Genomic DNA, 19859 nt, shown 5'->3' with positions numbered 1-19859 from the left:
AAGCTAGGCAGATCCTTTCAGATATACAGTACAGCTTTTGTGAAGGTTTGGGAACAATTGGGCAGAGTTTAAACCTTGCACTACTGGTGGGGAAATACTTTAGAGTAAAGAAGGGCTCCTTGTTTCTGGCATTCGTGGTTCCCACGGCGGCCTCTGACTCAGTGAGACATTATAGATTATGGGAGATACTTGAGGCCTTAGGAGTGGATTCTCACATTATCCCTTTTTGTACAGTATTTGTACAATGGCGCATCGCTACTGTGCGCTTTGGCATAGGAAGCGAGCGCACATCCCGCTTCCCCATCCAAAGGGGTTTAAGGCAAGGCTGCGTACTGGCCCCTTTTGTTTTTAATTGATATATTAATGGGTTGGAATGAGCACTCCTTGAAAATAACCAGGATTTCCCCATAGCAGGTGGCCGATCAGTACCTGCACTTCTCTTTGCGGATAACGCAGTACTGATGTCTAGAACTCAAATCGGCCTGCAGAGGGCCTTAGATAGTTTTACAGAATTTATGGCGAACTTAGGTCTCTCAATTAACAAGTCAAAGACCTATATTATGAATTGTGGTGGGAGAAGAAATAGGCTGAGGAACATGTACGTGGGCGGGCAGAAGTTAGCTATAACCAAGAACTTCTCCTATCTTGGTATTATGTTCCATCAAAGCGATTCATGGGCACAAGCAATACAAACAAAAAGGATGTTCATTGGCAAAGACAACAGCTGCCCTTTCCTCCTTTTTCAAGAAGCTAGGAAGCCCCCATCAGAGCTTATCCAAATTTATAAGGCCAAATGTACCTCAACGGTAATATAGGGGCGGGAGTGTGGGGTTTTGCTGCTGCTCAGCCAATCCAAGTAGTGGAAAATTCTCTTTTAAGAAATCTTTTATCTGTCCCAGCTAGTACCACTTCTTTTGTCTGCCATGACAAATTGTGTCCTCCATATATCTTGGACCTCATAACATTTTAACCCATCCTGCTATGGCACAGAATATGGACAGAAGAGCAAACTAAGTTAAATAGAGAGAGATACTTCAAGATTGTCTTAAACTTGAGGGGGCTTTAAGAATTCCCTGGGTCAGGTACGTCTGAAATTTCATGAGTGGCCAGGGGCACGCAGAATATTTTACCAACCCTAATATTATGCAAGACATCCCCAGAAAGAAACTGCGAAAGGAGGAGCTCCAGCACCTGGATATGATAAGACTGTCGGGAGAGGGTTTAAAATTCACTGTAAAACAACACTAGCTAATTTTAATCTCCTTTGACATGCAGTCGTATCTAACATTTGTACAAGGCAGCTTTGATAGACGGCTCTTAACATGGTTCAGGATGGATATCTGTTAGACCTGGCACTATTGGTGTGGGCCTCCCTTCCATTTTTTCTGTTGCCTCATGTATTTTTGCTGGTGTTAGATGCTTTGGGCACTGTGCCACTGCTGTCCAGTGCCACAGTGTGAGTGCTCCCTGTTGTAAATTGCTGTATGGATTAGTGATTCCATGATTGGATATTTGGTTTACTTGTCAGACCCTAGTCCAGTGCACTGAGTGTGCCCAGGGCATGTAATCCAAATGCTGCTGGTGGGCCTGCAGCAATGCTTGTGCCACCCACAGAAGCAGCCTTGTAAAATGTGTCTAAGGTCTGCCATTGCAGAGCCTGCGTGCAGTCTGGTACTGTCATGCTCACTGGGCAAGTGCACCCACTTGCCAGTCCCTAATCAGACACCCCTATGGTAGGCCAAAGGGCAGGGCGCATTTTAAGTATAATGTAGGACAAGCCCTGATGTGTGTGGCATGTTCTAATAGTGAATTACAGACATTTTTGTTTTTTCGCTATTGCAAGGCTACCTGTTCTCTATAGGCCAGAATGGGCTGTTAAATTATTACATTTTATAATCCTAACAGGCTCAGAGAACATTGTAGAAATTCAAGTTTAGTATGACTGGACTCGGAATGATAAAATACATCTTTTAGTGGAGTTGGTTTTAACATTCTGTTTTTGAAACTAACACTTTTAGAAAGTAGGTATTTTCTTGTCTATAAAAAAGCCTGCCTCTGCTAGGTTGTGTATTCCGTTTTTTGGAGTTTGTGAGTGACAGGGCTGGGGGATTCCAGGAGAAAGGATGGGGCAGCCCAATGGTGAATAGAGAGATCTGCATTTAGATGGGAGGGAGGAGTTGTACCGGGGACCTGAATAGGGCTGAGCCTTCCCTCTAAAATGCTGGCTCCACCTCCTGTGGTGTGTCTGATGTCTCTGCCCTGCACACTGATAGAAGAGAAGGACTCCTGTCAACAAAGTGCTCCAGGGCTGTGCTTGCCTTCCACAATGCTGGCTCCCCCTCCTGTGGGGCGTCTGATGTTTCTGCCCTGTGAAGGACTGGGTTTTTCTAAGACCCAGCGGTGCCAGGGATAACACCTAAAACCTTCGTGGGTAACCTGTTCCGGCGTACAAATGACAGAGACACGGGACACTTCCTTCAGCGTCAAAGATTCGAGGTTTATTACTGCAGGGAACACAGAAGTCACAAGAAGTACAACACGTGCAAGTTCGAGGAGTCTGCTTCGAATTGTATCTGTGGATCGCTCCTTTTATACAGTTTTTAGTCATAAGATAACATGATGGACAAAAGATTACAACCCGGTTCCCACAGTAAATGTCATAGGGGGTCGCTTTCATGTATTCAGGGCCCGGAACATAATTACAGTAGCATTTGGCAGTTCCCAACTGTAAAAGTACATCTTCCCACAATTAGTACATTCCGTTCGGCTGTAAACGAATCAAGGAAGAGACAGAAACAGGTGCAGAGGAAGACGAGGACAGTGAACAAATCGAAGAGGGTGTAAAAGGGGTGGTATCAGGAAACACGAGTTGCAGGCATCAAAGGAGACGTGCCTAATGAATGCACAACTGAGACAATAGACCGGCACGGCAAGATGAGCCTCGAGTGGGGCCATCTGCCTTACAGTGTCATCCCCCTCATCATAAAGACACCCTCAAAGGAACACGTGTCTTCCGCAAGAGTTTGGGAATCCCAGGGTCGCTAAGCGGACAGCGTCCGTTCGCTGGCTACTTGAGGGCAAGAAACAAAATGGATGCCGTATCAAAGATGGAACCCGTGGGTTCAGATGAAGAAACCCACGAAACAAACGAACGGTTTAGGCTAGCACAGCGAAAACGCGTACACCCACTAAACTCGTCATTTGCGGTTCATAGATACCAGACTCGACCATATTCGTGCGAGTCGAAAACACTACTTACAATTGTCACGGAACCTCAGACGCTCCTTTTGCCCTCATGTAGGCAAGCACTAGTCAGAATCAGAATCGATCTCGATATTCATCAGACCATCCAGATGCTGTTGCAACATCATTCTATCCATCAGTGTTCCTTTGGTAACAGGCGGCTGCCTTATACACGTCGTAGCACAGAGGCCACATAAGGCAGGACCACACTGCACACAAAGACAACATGTGAACAGGAATGCTACAACAACCCCAATGATCATCAGAAGTTTCCAACCCCAAGTCGACATTAGGCCCCAAAACCACCCTAGTAGCATCCAATCCCCTACGTCCACGTGTATGAACTCGGAGATCTTATGCAACTTCGAGATGGCTTGATAGACAGTCGGAGCGTTATCTGGAATGAAAATACAACAGCTCGAATGGATCACCTTACATACTCCACCTCGATCTGCTAAGACGACGTCTAAAACCATACGATTTTGTAACGTCATAAGCCTGTCCGCCTGAAGCTCTGCTGTGATGTTGCCAAGAGCACTTGCAGTGATATTAGCGGTCGATTCCACCACTCGAGTCAACTGTCTCAGGTTCCTACTATTGATCATAGGTCCCCAAAACGGCAAGAAACCCTTGAAAAAGTCTCCTGCCTCTTGACCGGCTGTGTCCTCTTTGCTAATCACGCCTCTCACAACTCTGGTCTTGTGATAATCGGAGGCAATTGTAAAAGTGGGTGGCAACAAATTTGCAATATAACAGGTGCCCGAGAAGTCAAGGGGCAACCATGTATATGCATGGTCGTAACAGACAAAGTACGTACCCTTGGCAGTCAGGAGAACAGGGGAAGAGAGCATTGGTAAAACATACGTTTCAGTGCAAGCACTCTCCCCAAGGTGAGCTCTCGGGCTTCGACCACGGCCTTTCAAACAGAAATTACCAAGGTGGGGTACGATCCATATTGGAGATGAACTTTTGAGCTGTCTTTCACCCACGAGCACACTATACTCAGCCTCACTCAGATCCCTATAGGCTCGCACCTCTTCCTCTGGGATGAGCGATGGTTCATAGATATCCCTATCTAAATCAGCAATCGCTATTGCCAAAGGCTTATGGTACGGACCGGGACCAAAGTGTGGAGAACGTGGCTCTCGATTCGGGTAAGAATCTAGTGCGCTTCGAAACATTGTTTGGAATGCTCGAGCTGAACCCTGGGAACTGTAAGGAAGGACCAAGTACGGAATTCCCTTATCGGTGGTATGTGGCATTAACCCACACACCCAACAATTGGTAGTGTTCATCACCAACTGATGCTGATGAAGGAGCTGAACGAAGGAATTGTTCATGAATTCCGCACGTCTAACCTGCTCGTGTTGGGGTAAGATGTGAAAGGAATGAGGAGAGACAGTGGAGGTAGGTTTAGGTTCAGAAGAAGGGGTAGGTGAGGCAGAAGGCAACAATGACTGTATCATGTAATACACCCCACCCACCAATAATGAAGAAACAGTTAGGAATAGAAGAAACACCTGAAACATGAAGCATTTTGTACGTGCAATTCTACGCAGTTCGAATCTTTGGGTTTGAGCCTTTTCCAATTCCGACAGCTTCGAGAAAGCCATCCTCTAAAACCGTCCGCAACGTTCTTGACGCACTTCATTCTGTGTAGCAATAGTCAATCCCCAGGAGTTCCTAGGAATCGACGGTCTCCGACCTAGTGCCAGGACCTACTAACCAGAAGGAAGTACCCGCGCGGCCCTACGGTCTATCCAGATGTAAGGTACTTTAATCAACAATATATACAAAATCTCCTAGCTGTGGAAACAAATACACATATGCAGAAGTAGGCTCAAAATTTACAAAATCACAGTTATTCAAGAGTGTTCAGACTGAAGAATGATAATGGGGTGACGTGGATGTCAGGGGAGAAAGCAAAAATATTTTTTTATTTGTCTCTGGTGTTGGAGTGAAGAAAATATCTGCTTCTCCCGGGACGAGTCTGATCGTCAAACAGTTGGTCCGATGATGAAACAGAGTTCTGTTGACCAGACAATTGTTCAGATCTTGAGTTCTGTGATGACGAATGTTCAACAATATCGTCCGGCTGCACTGAGGTATCTCCAACAGGCTGAGCGTCGCTGAATGGGACAAAGTTCGGCACGACCTCAGCTTCAGACGAGGCGATGCCCTTTCTCACCCACGAGTCCGCTGGCAAAGGTATGGGTACCTTCTTGGTGTGGGTGGCATGCACCCAATGCTTGCGCCCCTCCAAACGAACAGCAGTCCTCGTGGCAAGGAGCACCTGGTAGGGTCCGGTGAATCTTGGCTCAAGATTGCGCTTTCGGCCAAAATTCCTCGTTACCACCCAGTCTCCGGGCTGGAGCTGGTGGCCTGGACCCTCCGTCTGCGTCGGCAGTGCTTCAAAGACCTGTTGGTGAATTAACCTCAGTTTAGCAGTCAGATCATGAAGATAATCGATCAACATTGGATATTCAAGATCAGAAAACACACTGGGTCTAGGGACCCCCCAAACATTGGCAGGACGGCCGAACACAATCTCATAGGGGCTGAGCCCTACTCGAGAGTGTACAGTCGCCCTGGTTGACAGAAGAGCTAAGGGCAAAGCGTCAGGCCACGAGAGACCAGTCGTAGCCTGAATCTTCGCGAGTTTTAATTTAAGAGTGCCATTGTACCCTTCAACCAAACCTGCTGACTGGGGATGATTGGCGCTGTGGAATTTTTGTGTAATTCCAAGGCCCTTACACACATTCTTCATCACACTCCCCACAAACTCACTTCCGTTATCAGACCATACAATCCGTGGCATTCCATACCGAGGAAAGTATTCCTTCAGTAGGACTTTTGCAGTGGACAGGGCAGTATTGTCTTTAAGAGGGTAGGCTTCGATCCATGGGCAGAATGCGCAAACCACAACTAAAACGTACTTTAGGTTATTGCATCGCTCCATATGGATGAAGTCTAACTGAATCACCTCAAAGGGACATGAAGGAGGAGCAAAATGGCCAGGGGGTGTAGGCGTTCCTTTACCAGGATTGTACATCATACATATCATACAATTCTTGACCAATCTCTCAGCACACTTAGCGATACCATCATTCTTCCATACAGGGGACAACAACTTACAGATACCTTTCGCACTAATATGTGACAAGCCGTGTGCCATCGTCACAACAGCTAGCACATACGCATCCGGCAACATCCACCTCTTATTCTCAGACAAATCAATCCAGCAGCCATTCACATCCAGCTTTCCCGTACTCTCTTTCCACTTCGTCTTTTCAGTCTCGGTGGCCTCATTCTGAATCGCTTTCACACTCTCGATAGTGTCCTCACACATACCAGTTTCTGCAGGCCACCTTACCGAACTCGTCACATACATTCTAGTTGTAAGGTTCCTGGCAGTCTCCTTAGCAATCTCATCAGCGAACGCATTGCCACGACCAACGTCATCTGTCACCTTACGGTGTGCACTACACTTAATAATCGCCACCTGCTTGGGCAATGTAAGTGCATCCAAAAGATCATTCACAAGCTGTCCATGCTGGATCTTTGTACCATGCGACGTCATGAAACCTCTCTCCCTCCACAAACGTCCAAAGCTGTGAGCAACACCAAACGCTTACTGGCTGTCTGTGAACACATTCACCCGTTTCCCCTTCGACAAAACACACGCTCTAGTCAAGGCAATCAGCTCTGCCGCCTGTGCAGAATTCTGATTCAATCTCGCAGTCTTCACAACCGTACTCAACGTCACCACAGCATACGCAGTTGTCACATCACCATTCGGCAACTTAAAACACGAACCATCCACATACAAGGTACCATCGGGGTCTTCCAATGGAGTATTTTTCAGGTCAACACGACCTTTTGTTTCCTCCTCAGTTCGTAAGTAGCAGTCGTGGGGTGCTACCTCATCTGATTCCATATTGATTGGCAACAAAGTCGCCGGGTTCAGGACATTACAGCGCTTTATTTGAATGTGACTTGCCAGAAGCGTCAGCTCATACCCAGACAACCTTGCACTCGTCAAGTGTTGAGTTTTCGTACGATTCAAGAGAGTGTCAACTGCATGCGGAACCATCACGGTAAGCATATTATCCATGACAAATCCTGCAGATTGTCGGATGGACACCGCAGCTGCCGCTGTTGCTCTCAAACAACTCGGCAATGCTCTAGCTACTGGGTCCAAGGTCGAGGAAAAATATGCACATGGACGCTGCTTACCACCGAATTGTTGCGTCAAGACACTCAACGCACAGCCTTCCCTCTCGTGAACGTATAGTGTAAACGGCTTACTGTAGTCAGGAGTACCTAACACAGGGGCCGAACACAACGCATCACGCAGTTCAGAAAAACTTTTCTGACATTCTTCCGTCCATGGTAAAGGAGTTGGAACATCCTTGCACGTAAGAGCCACCAATGGTTTTGCTAGCAATGAAAAATTTGGAATCCATTGCCTGCAGTATGACGTGATACCTAAAAAGGCACGCACATCTCTCTGAGTTGTTGGCACAGTCATTCGAGCAATCGCTGCAATTCTCTCTGGGGTCAACCTTCTTCCCTCCTTTGACAATAAGTGACCTAGATAGGTTACTTCTTGGCAACAATATTGCAGTTTAGAAGGTGACACCTTGTGATGTAAGTCACAGAGATGCTGCAACAACGACACCGTAGCAATTTTGCAAATGTCCTGAGTGTCCGCAGCCACCAATAAGTCGTCGACATATTGGATCAAGGCCGCACCGGCCGGCAACACAAACGCGTCGAGTTGGCTCTTCAAGGCTTGGCTGTATATCGATGGGCTCTCACAGTAGCCCTGAGGGGCGCGTTTAAACCTAAAGCTGCGGCCACCGAGAGAGAAACCGAAAAGGTCCCTACTCTCCTCAGCAATCGGAATGCTAAAGAAAGCATTCTTCAGATCGATCACTGAGAACCAGGATGCAGAGGCTGGAATCAGAGTCAGTAAAGCCGTAATGTCGGGCACCACAGGGAACTGAGGAATCACAATTTTATTCACCTCCCGTAAATCGATGACAAAATGATAAACAGGAGGCTTAGATGGATCAGTGCGTTTCAAAATGGGCAGCACAGGGCTATTACACACGTTTCCCCGAGTCTCCTCGATAACATCTTTGTCGATCAAATCGTAGATGATCGCTAACAGCGCTCGCTCACCATCAAGGGAGATACGATATTGGGGAATACGTGGCAAACGCACATTAGATTTCCAGTGAACAACATAAGGGGAGATGTCAAGCAGGCCCACGTCATTGGGACCTGTTGCCCACAAAGATGCAGGAAGAGAACTCAATTCCGGTGGAAGCTTATCGATGGACAAGTACATAGGAGAGATAACTCTCTCGCCCAATGTAAGTTTTACTCCCGCAGGAGAACAATACAAAGTCGCATACAGACGTTTCAGCAAATCCAGGCCCAAAAGATTTTCACCACAACCAGTAGTCAAAATCAAAGGAGCTTGCAGCTCACGAGGCCCAATTGCAAGGGGCAAAGGGCGTGAAACTGGATTGCTAACAGGGGCGCCAGAGAATCCAACGTAAACATTTGTTAAGCCAGACAAAGGTGCGCCAGGGAGTTTCGAATGCATGATGGAACTTTTCGCTGCATCAGTGTCCAACAGAAAAGGCTCAACTACGCCTGAGGTGGCAACTGCGACGTAAGGCCCTCTCTGATCAACCGGAACTGATACTACTCCCTCTCCTTGTCTATGGCTGTCCTAGTAATTACCGTCGTCAGTGCCCTGATCGACGTAATATTCGTCCACATTGTACTGTGCGGATCTGCCTTGCGACGATCCACGCTGATCGAAACAATTATTAGAATTAGAAGAATTGTTAGAACGATCATTTTGAACACTGCGACCTCTACCTCGTGAAGCCTGTTGAGGACCACTACGGCCTCCTCTAGATGAATTACCACTATTGCGATCACGCAAAACTGGACAATCGAATTTCAAATGACCCTCACCCCTACAATAGGCACACTGATTGTACCCCAGCATAGATCTCTGCGAAGAGGAGTCATTCTGTGATTGTGACCTATTTGACTGAGACTGCGATCGATTCCGCTGCTGCGAATCATTCTGATTCGAACGCGGAGGATACGCTTGTTGCAACAACACTTTCGTTTTGAGCTCTTTTGTCTTTTTGTCCGCACGATCACTTTCCTCTTTCTCTCTATTCTCATAATATTGGGCCGTAGCCAATATCTGAGCAGAAGTGGAAACAGCCCACGCACTCTCTGAATTCTTTAATTTGTTGCTTAGGTCCGGCAACAAATTTGACACAAACTTGTCCACAAACAATCTCTGACCTCCCTCAGTACCCATATCTTGACCACTATGATCAATGAATGCCTCCTCAAATCTTGTAAAGAAATCAGAGACACTCTCATTTTTCTTTTGTTTGCAAGCGGACAATTTGTCCCAGTTTACTTTCATAGCTGGCATAAGCGTTTTCATAAGGGTGATTATTCTCTGAGGCAAAGCCGTAATCAACTGTTCAGGCTTAGCCCCACCAACTTGCAAGGCATCCACGGCAAGAAGTGCAGCCCAGTCACCACCTAATTCTGCTGCATGATCTTCCTGACGAATCTTTGCCCATACCGGTTGCGGTATGACATTGCCGAACAGCATATCGATGTCGGCAAGATTCATTATCGTAGCATCCACTAGCTGCGACAATTCCTTATAGTACCCTGCAGGATTTTTGCGAGGGTCAGGCAAAGATTGCTTCACCTGCCAGACTTCTGATCGTTTCCATGGAAGATGTATCCACACTCTCTGAAAATGTGGCGGGACAATTGGAACAGCATTAGCATCGCCTGGCATCCACACTGGTGGAACTTCGCGCATGGGATACTGACCAGGCGCTGCTGTCGGTTCATCAGTGTCATCTGTAAACAGTGCTCGAGGCATTATAGCAGGACGAAAAGATAGCAACTGCTCAACAGCGCGTCGAACATTGCTACCCACCATTATTCCGCTCGCAAACTGAAGCTGAAGGTTAGTTAGAGCAGCCAGTACATCGTCAGCCGCATCAGCTGATATCTGATCACGTAAGAGCTTGCACATTTCCTCAAACACGAACCTTTGCGTCGCCTCATTGAATTGAGAAAACGTATCAATCACCACACGTGGAGGATTCCTAAGGGGGTATCTAATCCAAGTTGTCGCCATATTATATAGCGTATCGCGTTCCCTACCATCAGGAAGCTGACTTCGTCTTTGGGGAGCACCAGAACCAGCGGACCCAAGAATCGGTCCAAGAGAAGTGAAGAAGTTAGCAGCAACAGAAGGGACACGACGTCGAGCAGACGGGGTAGAAGAGTAAAGCAACGGGGTAACAAGAGAAGCGTCAGAAACAGAAGGGACAGCAGGAGTAACCAAAACAGTAGAAGTAGCGGGAACAGGAGTATGAGGAAGTATAAGCGGGGGAGCAGTAGGGACAGGAGCAGGTAGAGGAGCAGGAACAGGTTGAGGAACAGGAACAGGAACAGGTTGAGGAACAGGAGGAACCACAGGAACCGCGGTATCCTGTGCATACGGAGGTGGCGACTTTAATGGATAGGACAACAAAGGGTCCTCTACTACCTCCTCTCCCTTCGTATCCGTACCCGTCGGTAAAGCGGGGTAACACTTATCCACTGTCATACGCTGCAATCTATCGAAAACTTCCTTTTCCTTCTCCTCCTTATCTCGCTGAAACTGCTCTGCATTTCTCACCATTGTAACGATCCCTTCTCTCTTATTACGTTTAAGCTGCTTGATTTCTTTCTGCTTGGCTTCTTTACGCCACAACCGAAAGGAATCAAACTTGGCTGGCCTTGCTTTTCTTTGGAACAATTTAGCTTCAAGATTATCTAAAATCGGGGCCTCAAAACTACCATGAGGTGGCCAACTAAGGACACAGTCTTTTTTCGTGTAGCGAACCCAACACTCATTGAATGCAATTGGACCCAAACCATGTCGACTATATAATTCGTAAGTTGGAGTTCCAACCGGAGGTATCGGACACGAGTCCTCCAGCCGGGAATCCGCGCCACAACCTCTGAAGCAACTGAACAAAGTACTACGGCTAGGCATCGCGCACACTAACCGAGTTTCACAAACGTCAAGGGTTATAGGATTACAATGTCCCTGCAAAAGAGCAAAAACCCTCGGTTTTTGGCGACTGCAGACGTCAAATAGCACAACAAAGAACAAAATACCAAGAACCACAAATGCAATGGAACCATGCAACAACTAAGCACCCACAACAACAAAATACTCTGGGAGCGACCCACAAATACTTAACTCAAAGATCAGTGGCCTCACCAGGAAGGCCCGGCAATCGTCTCGCTGTACCAAGGTCTACGCCAGGCGCCAAAACAGGTCTACAGTCAGGGCAGAAGTCCGTCGCAGCCGTCAGGAGGCGGAGATCTTCGCGGGAAAAGTCGTCGGGACACTTGTTTCGACAACAGGATCGATGAAGCGGGGTGCACCTTCCCTCGGAGATTTCACACGAAGTTCCTCACGATCGTCGGGCTTTGGACCGGTACCGCTGATGCAGCCCCATGTTGGGCGCCAACTGAAGGACTGGGTTTTTCTAAGACCCAGCGGTGCCAGGGATAACACCTAAAACCTTTGTGGGTAGCCTGTTCCGGCGTACAAATGACAGAGACACGGGACACTTCCTTCGGCGTCAAAGATTCGAGGTTTATTACTGCAGGGAACACAGAAGTCACAAGAAGTACAACACGTGCAAGTTCGAGGAGTCTGCTTCGAATTGTATCTGTGGATCGCTCCTTTTATACAGTTTTTAGTCATAAGATAACATGATGGACAAAAGATTACAACCCGGTTCCCACAGTAAATGTCATAGGGGGTCGCTTTCATGTATTCAGGGCCCGGAACATAATTACAGTAGCATTTGGCAGTTCCCAACTGTAAAAGTACATCTTCCCACCATTAGTACATTCCGTTCGGCTGTAAACGAATCAAGGAAGAGACAGAAACAGGTGCAGAGGAAGACGAGGACAGTGAACAAATCGAAGAGGGTGTAAAAGGGGTGGTATCAGGAAACACGAGTTGCAGGCATCAAAGGAGACGTGCCTAATGAATGCACAACTGAGACAATAGACCGGCACGGCAAGATGAGCCTCGAGCGGGGCCATCTGCCTTACAGTGTCATCCCCCTCATCATAAAGACACCCTCAAAGGAACACGTGTCTTCCGCAAGAGTTTGGGAATCCCAGGGTCGCGAAGCGGACAGCGTCCGTTCGCTGGCTACTTGAGGCCAAGAAACAAAATGGATGCCGTATCTAAGATGGAACCCGTGGGTTCAGATGAAGAAACCCACGAAACAAACAAACGGTTTAGGCTAGCACAGCGAAAACACGTACACCCACTAAACTCGTCATTTGCGGTTCATAGATACCAGACTCGACCATATTCGTGCAAGTCGAAAACACCACTTACAATTGTCACAGAACCTCACCTGCACTGTGAAAGGAAAGAAGGAGTCATGTAAGCAGAGTGCTCCAGAACTGGTATGGACTGCGCAAAGGCCCCTCTGCCCTCAGAGGACAAAGGATTTTGGGGTATAAATACTGGGACCCTGATCCCAAGAAATTAGATCACGGTTGGACTATAAGAAGAAACCTTTGCTGAGGAAAGGAACGTGAAGAAACTGAGGAGAGACTATCCCTAAGCTGTAGTGCTGCTTGGGGGATTGGCATGCGGTGGTTGCCTGACTGGCATGCAGTGGTTTGCTGGAGGTCGTAAACAGTTTGTTTTTAAAAAGTGTTTTAACAAATTACAGTGGAGAGATATATGATCCATTGTACTGAACAGAAACATAAGCATTCAAGAAATAACCTATTTTTAACTTAAAAGAATCTATATTGTGTTTTTAGCTGCTTCGCAAATATCCCTCCCCAGTGCTGCGCTGTCCATTGGAACTAGTGCTGAATGGACGTCCAATGGTCGTGCGCAGCACTGGGGAGGTAGCGCTCGTGACGACCGTTGGCCGTCAGCAGCGCTTAAGAGGTTAAAATAATCTATAGTGTGTTTTTAGATGCCGTTGGCTGCACAATTTACATTCTGAATCTAATGACTCAACTTGTGCTCTTAGAGCCAAGTCAGACCTCTTGCAGGCTCTGCTCTTGATCAGCTCTTTCTATGAATTTTCAGGATTTCCCACATCTTTGTATTTGTGTTTACTAACTAATTTGTACTTGGGGTATTGAACTCAAAACATAAAAGTCTGAGATTATTTTGGAGGGTTGATCGATTTAAAAAATATATGGATTTCACAGAGGCCTGTGATGGTACAGACGTGTCTCTTTAGTTTGGAGGCGCAAGGCATAACACAATTGAAAAATAACAAAGCTTCTAAAATAAGATGCCTGTTTTTAGGTCGAGCCTGGGCAGCGCATGCGCTACTCCGCGATCCATGCTGTATTGGATTATGTACTTGAAGCCCCACGCACTCTCTGCCCATATTTGTCATTGGTTTGTCATTGTCTTTCGTAAATGATGGCTTCTGATTCGTTATGAGGCTTGTTAGTCCCTCCTTAGTACCGCCTTGTCTTCATTTGTATCCTCCCATTAGGACTGGCCCTTTTACTTCGGTTGTTATATGATATGTCTTCTTTAGTCTGTAAGCACTATTTTCTTTAACAAATTTCTCTTACTGCAGAAGGACAGGAGGGTCTCTCATGCGCAGTTGTGACTACCGGCTTGTTTATTTAACTCGTAGCAAACAAGGAGCTCCTCAGGGGCATTGGAGACAGAAGGGGGCAACTCAGTGATGCCTTCAAGCATTTGGAATGCAATTGGTCTCGCATTGCGAGAGTTTGAACTATTGCTTTGTAAATGAAAGTCTATTATTTATGTTTTAAAAACCAAAACATAAATAAAAGCTCAAACTCTCTTGAATGCGAGACCTATTGCATTGCAGATGCTTGTTCTTTGAGTCATGAAATGTACTGTGCTGGGTCTTAATTCTGCTGCATTGTTTGTGACATTAGAGATTTTATGTCTGGGACATCAGAGAATTTGCAGCGCAACTGGGACCATATACCAGTTCGTATTTTGTTGAATAGGATACCATCATACTCTGTTTCAGTGAGCGTAATTTTTTAATTGATGTTTTGTAGTATATCTTCAGCTTCCTCTCTGATCAGGGAGGTGAGCAGGCTTTTGATATCACCCACCGCAAGGTTGACACCAACAGTGTGTTTCTTTAGGGCTGCTATCCATTTGCTAACACTCTCTGTCAGTGGCAGGAGGTGTTTCTTCAAATTGTCTTTGTCCATTTGTGGCCACGGGACATACAGAGGGGGGTCATTGGCATTTTTTAACAGTAGGGGCATTTGGTGCGTCACTCTCGTACGTGTTGCTGTGGGTCATGTGGAGTTGAACTTGCATGCATATTTCTACCATATTTTTAAATGTGCCCTCATCTCATGTAACCGTAGTCCCAATCTTCGTTGGCCTCCCCGTGTAGGATACAGTCTTCTGCTGTTGCCATATTTTGTGGATCAAAGGACAGAGTCTGCCAAATCATCAGTGAAGGGATTGACATAGAAGTCTGAACCCTTCCCTTGTGTGACTATTTCATTGGGAGTTAAGTCATTGCTCTGTGGTGCACTATGTTTACCGAGCATCATGTTATAGTGATTTCCCACCCTAGTGGAACGCATTAGGGCTGTTCCCGAGACATTATTTGACGTTGTCAGGTCGCCCATGTGTTCTCAGTACTTCCAGTTGTTCTATCTCGGTCCTTCTCTTTTTCTTAATTTTTTGTTCAGCTTCGTCTAGATGATCCCTCTCTGGTGCGTTGTGTATGAAGGCTAGCGTAGACCCAGGTGGTGGGCCAATAGCATGTGTCATTGTTAGTGGTGATGTTTGCAAAAGTACTTGTTGTGCTTGAGCAGGGAAGTTGTCATGAATGGTCGTGGTAGTTGCCAGGGGCATGACAGAGACAGTGGACTCATTCTGTGCCATTCCAACACCTTCTCTTGCATCAGGGATATGTGGTGGCAGTGCCTCTTGTAATGGGGTGTCTGTCTTTGCATCTGCTTTATGTGGTAGGAGGCTTACGTTACTGACCATTTCACTTAGTGTCTCGTGCATTTGCTCTATTTTCATTGACAGGCGTCGGATGGATGCAAAATCGCCCTTGGGGCTGGGAGACGGCGTTTTTTGTAGCAAGTTAGTGTGGAAGTCTTCAGGTGCTATGCTATCCATGCTTTTACCTAATTCTATTCTGTGTCTCCTTTTGCCTAAGTCTGAGGGAGCAAAGGACCCATGGAATTCTTGTTCACCGCTCCTGACTCGTCGGGTTGTGATAGGGCGGTCCAGTATTGGTGTACTGCTAGGCGGCAACTGCTTGTGGGAGTAACGGCGCCAGCTTGGAAGGTGTTGCTGTTTGCCAGTGAAGGAAGCACTGGAGAGAGAGTGTGCGCTGTGAGCTGTTGAATGTGATGTGTGGGAAGTGTCATCGCATTCTACATCATCATCTGGCTGTTGTTCAACTGTACTGGGGAGGGGGAAAAGCTGCTGCTGTTCAAAGAGCCAGGTCTTGAGAAGTCTTCTGAAGGTCAGAAGGTCTTCCGTCTGTCGTAAGCGGATGGGGAGGGTGTTCCATGCTTTGGCGGCAAGGTGGGAGAATGATCTGCCACCGGCGGTCACTCTTCGGATGAGGGGGACGGTGGCGAGGGCACGGTCAGCGGAGCTGGTGGCTGAGGGTGTAGAGGCTGAGTCGGCTGTTGCGGTAAGTCGGTCCGGTGTTGTGGAGTGCCTTGTGTGCGTGGGTGAGGAGTTTGAAGGTTATCCTCTTGTTGACAGGGAGTCAGTGCAGGTATCTCAGGTGGGGTGTGATGTGGCTGTGGCGAGGGATGTCGAGGGTCAGGCGTGTGGAGGCATTCTGGATGCATTGCAGACGTCTCAGGAGTTTGGCCGGGGCTCCTGCGTAGAGTGCGTTTCCGTAGTCCAATCTACTGCTGGCGAGGGCTTGGGTGACCATCCTTCTCGTTTTGGTGGGGATCCACTTGAAGATCCTGCGCAGCATGCGGAGGGTGTTGAAGCAGGAGGAGGAGACGGCATTGGCCTGCTTTGTCATGGAGAGGGTAGAGTCGAGGATGACCCCTAGGTTGCGTGCGTGGTTGGTGGGTGTAGGGGGTGTTCCTAGTGCAGTCGGCCACCAAGAGTCATCCCAGGCCGAGGGGGTGGATCCGAGGATGAGGACCTCCATCTTGTTAGTTCAACTACTCACTCTCTACTACTCACTATCTACTACTCTCCACTACTCACTCTACTACTCACTCTCTACTACTCTACTACTCTCTCCTATTCTCTACTACTCACTCTCTACTATTCTCTACTACTCACTCTCTACTACTCTACTCTCTACTCATTCTCTACTACTCACTCTCTACTACTCTACTACTCTACTCTCTACTCATTCTCTACTACTCACTCTCTACTACTCACTCTCTACTACTCTACTACTCTCTACTACTCACTTTCTCCTACTCTCTACTACTCACTCTCTACTACTCTCTACTACTCACTCTACTACTCTCTACTACTCTACTCTCTACTCATTCTCTACTACTCTCTACTACTCACTTTCTACTACTCTCTACTGCTCACTCGCTACTACTCTCTACTACTCACTCCACTACTCACTCTCCACTACTCACTCTCTACTACTCACTCTCTACTACTCTCTACCTACTACTCCCTACTACTCTCTACCTACTACTCTCTACAGCTCTACTCTCTACTCACTCTCTACTACTCACTTTTTACTACTCACTCTCTATTCACTTTCGCCTACTCACTCTCTACTCACTCTACTACCCACTCTACTATTCACTCTACTACTCACTCCACTATTCACCCTACTATTCACTCTCTACTACTCACTCTACTCTCTACTACGCACTCTCTACTACTCTCCACTACTCACTCTACTCTTTCCAACTCACTCTACTCTCTACTTCTCACTCTCTACCTCTCTACTCTCTACATCTCTGCTCTCTACCTCTCGCGCTACCTCTCGCTCTACCTCTCTCTCTGCCTCTCTCTACTACTCTCTACCTCTTCCTCTCTGCGCGCACACATACGCACATATATATATACGCGTGTGTGTATATATATGCATTTATATATATGTATGTGTATGTATATTCATACATATAGAAACATATATATAATCTGCATATCTATATAAATACAAGTATAAATGCATGCATACATATACATATATGCATACATATGCATGTTACGTACAAGAACGTTTGAAAGACACTAATAAAAGCAAAGCTAAAAAGCCACCTAAATACAAAAAAATTGCTTTAACTTAAACGAGGGCGAGACCCAGTGCATTTTCAATGCTTGTTTTGTTGTATGGTGCGGCAAGCCGCCATGCGGGTTCAGTAATTTAGCTACAGCACTTAGTAGTGCTTAGTGTGGGTGTGACATTGTGTGTGAGACACTGTGTGTGTGTGAGACACTGTGTGTGAGACACTGTGTGAGACACTGGTTGTGTTACACTGTGTGTGTGTGAGACAGTGTGTGTGTGTGTGTGTGTAAGACACTGTGTGTGTGTGAGACACTGTATGTGTGTGTGAGACACTGTGTGTGTGAGGCTGTGTGTGTGTGACGCTGTGTGTGTGTGAGACACTGTGTGAGGCTGTGTGTGTGAGACACTGTGTGTGTGTGACAGGACAGTGTGTTTGTGTGAGAGGCACTGTGTGTGTGAGACACTGTGTGAGGCACTGTGTGTGTGAGGCATTGTGTGTGCGAGAGACACTGTGTGTGTGAGACACTGTGTGTGACAGTGTGTGTGTGTGAGAGACACTGTGTGTGTGTGAGACACTGTGTGAGGCACTGTGTGTGTGAGGCACTGTGTGTGCGAGAGACACTGTGTGTGTGTGAGACACTGTGTGTGACAGTGTGTGTGTGTGAGACACTCTGTGTGTGTTTGAGACACTGTGTGAGTGTGAGACACTGTGTGAGGCTGTGTGTGTGATACACTGTGTGTGTGTGTGAGACAGTGTGTGTGTGACATTGTGTGTGAGACAATGTGTGTGTGTGTGAGACTGTGTGTGAGACTGTGTGTGAGACACTGTGTGTGTGTGAGACACTGTGTGTGTGAGAGACACTGTGTGTTTGTGAGACACTGAGTGTGTTTGAGACACTGTGTGTGTGAGAGACACTGTATGTGTGAGACACTGTGTGTGTGTGAGACACTGTGTGTGAGACACTGTATGTGCGTTTGAGACACTGTGTGTGAGACACTGCGTGTGTGAGGCTTTGTGTGTGACGCTGTGTGTGTGTGAGACACTGTGTGTGAGGCTGTGTGTATGAGACATTGTGTGTGTGTGTGTGTGACAGTGTGTGTGGGTGACTGTTTGTGAGACACTGTGTGTGAGATACACTGTGTGAGACACTGTGTGTGTGTATGTGAGACACTGTGTGTGAGACACTGTATGTGTGAGACACTGTGTTTGTGAGACAGTGTGTGTTTGAGACACTGTGTGTGTGAGAGACACTGTGACACTTTGTGTGAGACACTGTGTGTGGGAGACACTGTGTGTGTGAGATACTCTATTCACTCTCTACTACTCTCTACTACTCACTCTCTACTACTCACTCTCTACTTCTCATTCTCTACTCATTCTCTACTACTCACTCTCTACTTCTCTACTCATTCTATACTACTCTCTACTACTCATTCTTTACTACTCACTCTCTACTACTCCCTACTATTCTCTACTCACTCTCTACTCACTTACTACTCTTTCTCTACTCACTCTACTAATCCTCAACTACTCACTCTCTACTACTTACTCTCTACTACTCTCTACTAACTCTCTACTACGCTACTACTCTCTACTATTCTCTACTACTCACTCTCTACTACTCACTCTCTACTACTCTCTACTACTCACTCTCTACTACTCACTCTCTACTACTCTACTCATTCTCTCATACTCTCTACTACTCACTCTCTACTACTCTCTACTACTCTCTACTACTCACTCTACTACTCTCTACTACTCTACTCATTCTCTACTACTCACTCTCTACTACTCTCTACTACTCACTCTACTACTCTTTACTACTCACTCTCTACTACTCTCTACCACTCACTCAACTACTCACTCTCCACTACTCACTCTCTACTACCCACTCTCTACTACTCTCTACTACTCTCTACCTACTACTCTCTACCTACTACTCTCTACTGCTCTACTCTCTACTCACTCTCTACTACTCACTTTCTACTCACTCTACTACCCACTCTACTACTCACTCTACTACTCACTCCACTATTTACCCTACTATTCACTCTCTACTACTCACTCTACTCTCTACTACTCACTCTCTACTACTCTCTACTACTCACTCTCTACTACTCTCTACTACTCACTCTACTCACTCTACTCACTCTACTCTCTACTACTCACGCTCTACCTCTCTACTCTCTACCTCTCTGCTCTCTACCTCTCGCGCTACCTTTTGCTCTACCTCTCGCTCTGCCTCTCTCTACTACTCTCTACTCTCTACCTCTTCCTCTCTACGCGCACAC

Source organism: Lissotriton vulgaris, chromosome 8, assembly GCF_964263255.1.
Source record: "Lissotriton vulgaris chromosome 8, aLisVul1.2, whole genome shotgun sequence".
Taxonomy (NCBI): Eukaryota; Metazoa; Chordata; class Amphibia; order Caudata; family Salamandridae; genus Lissotriton; species Lissotriton vulgaris.
Note: the sequence above shows the minus strand (reverse complement) of the source record.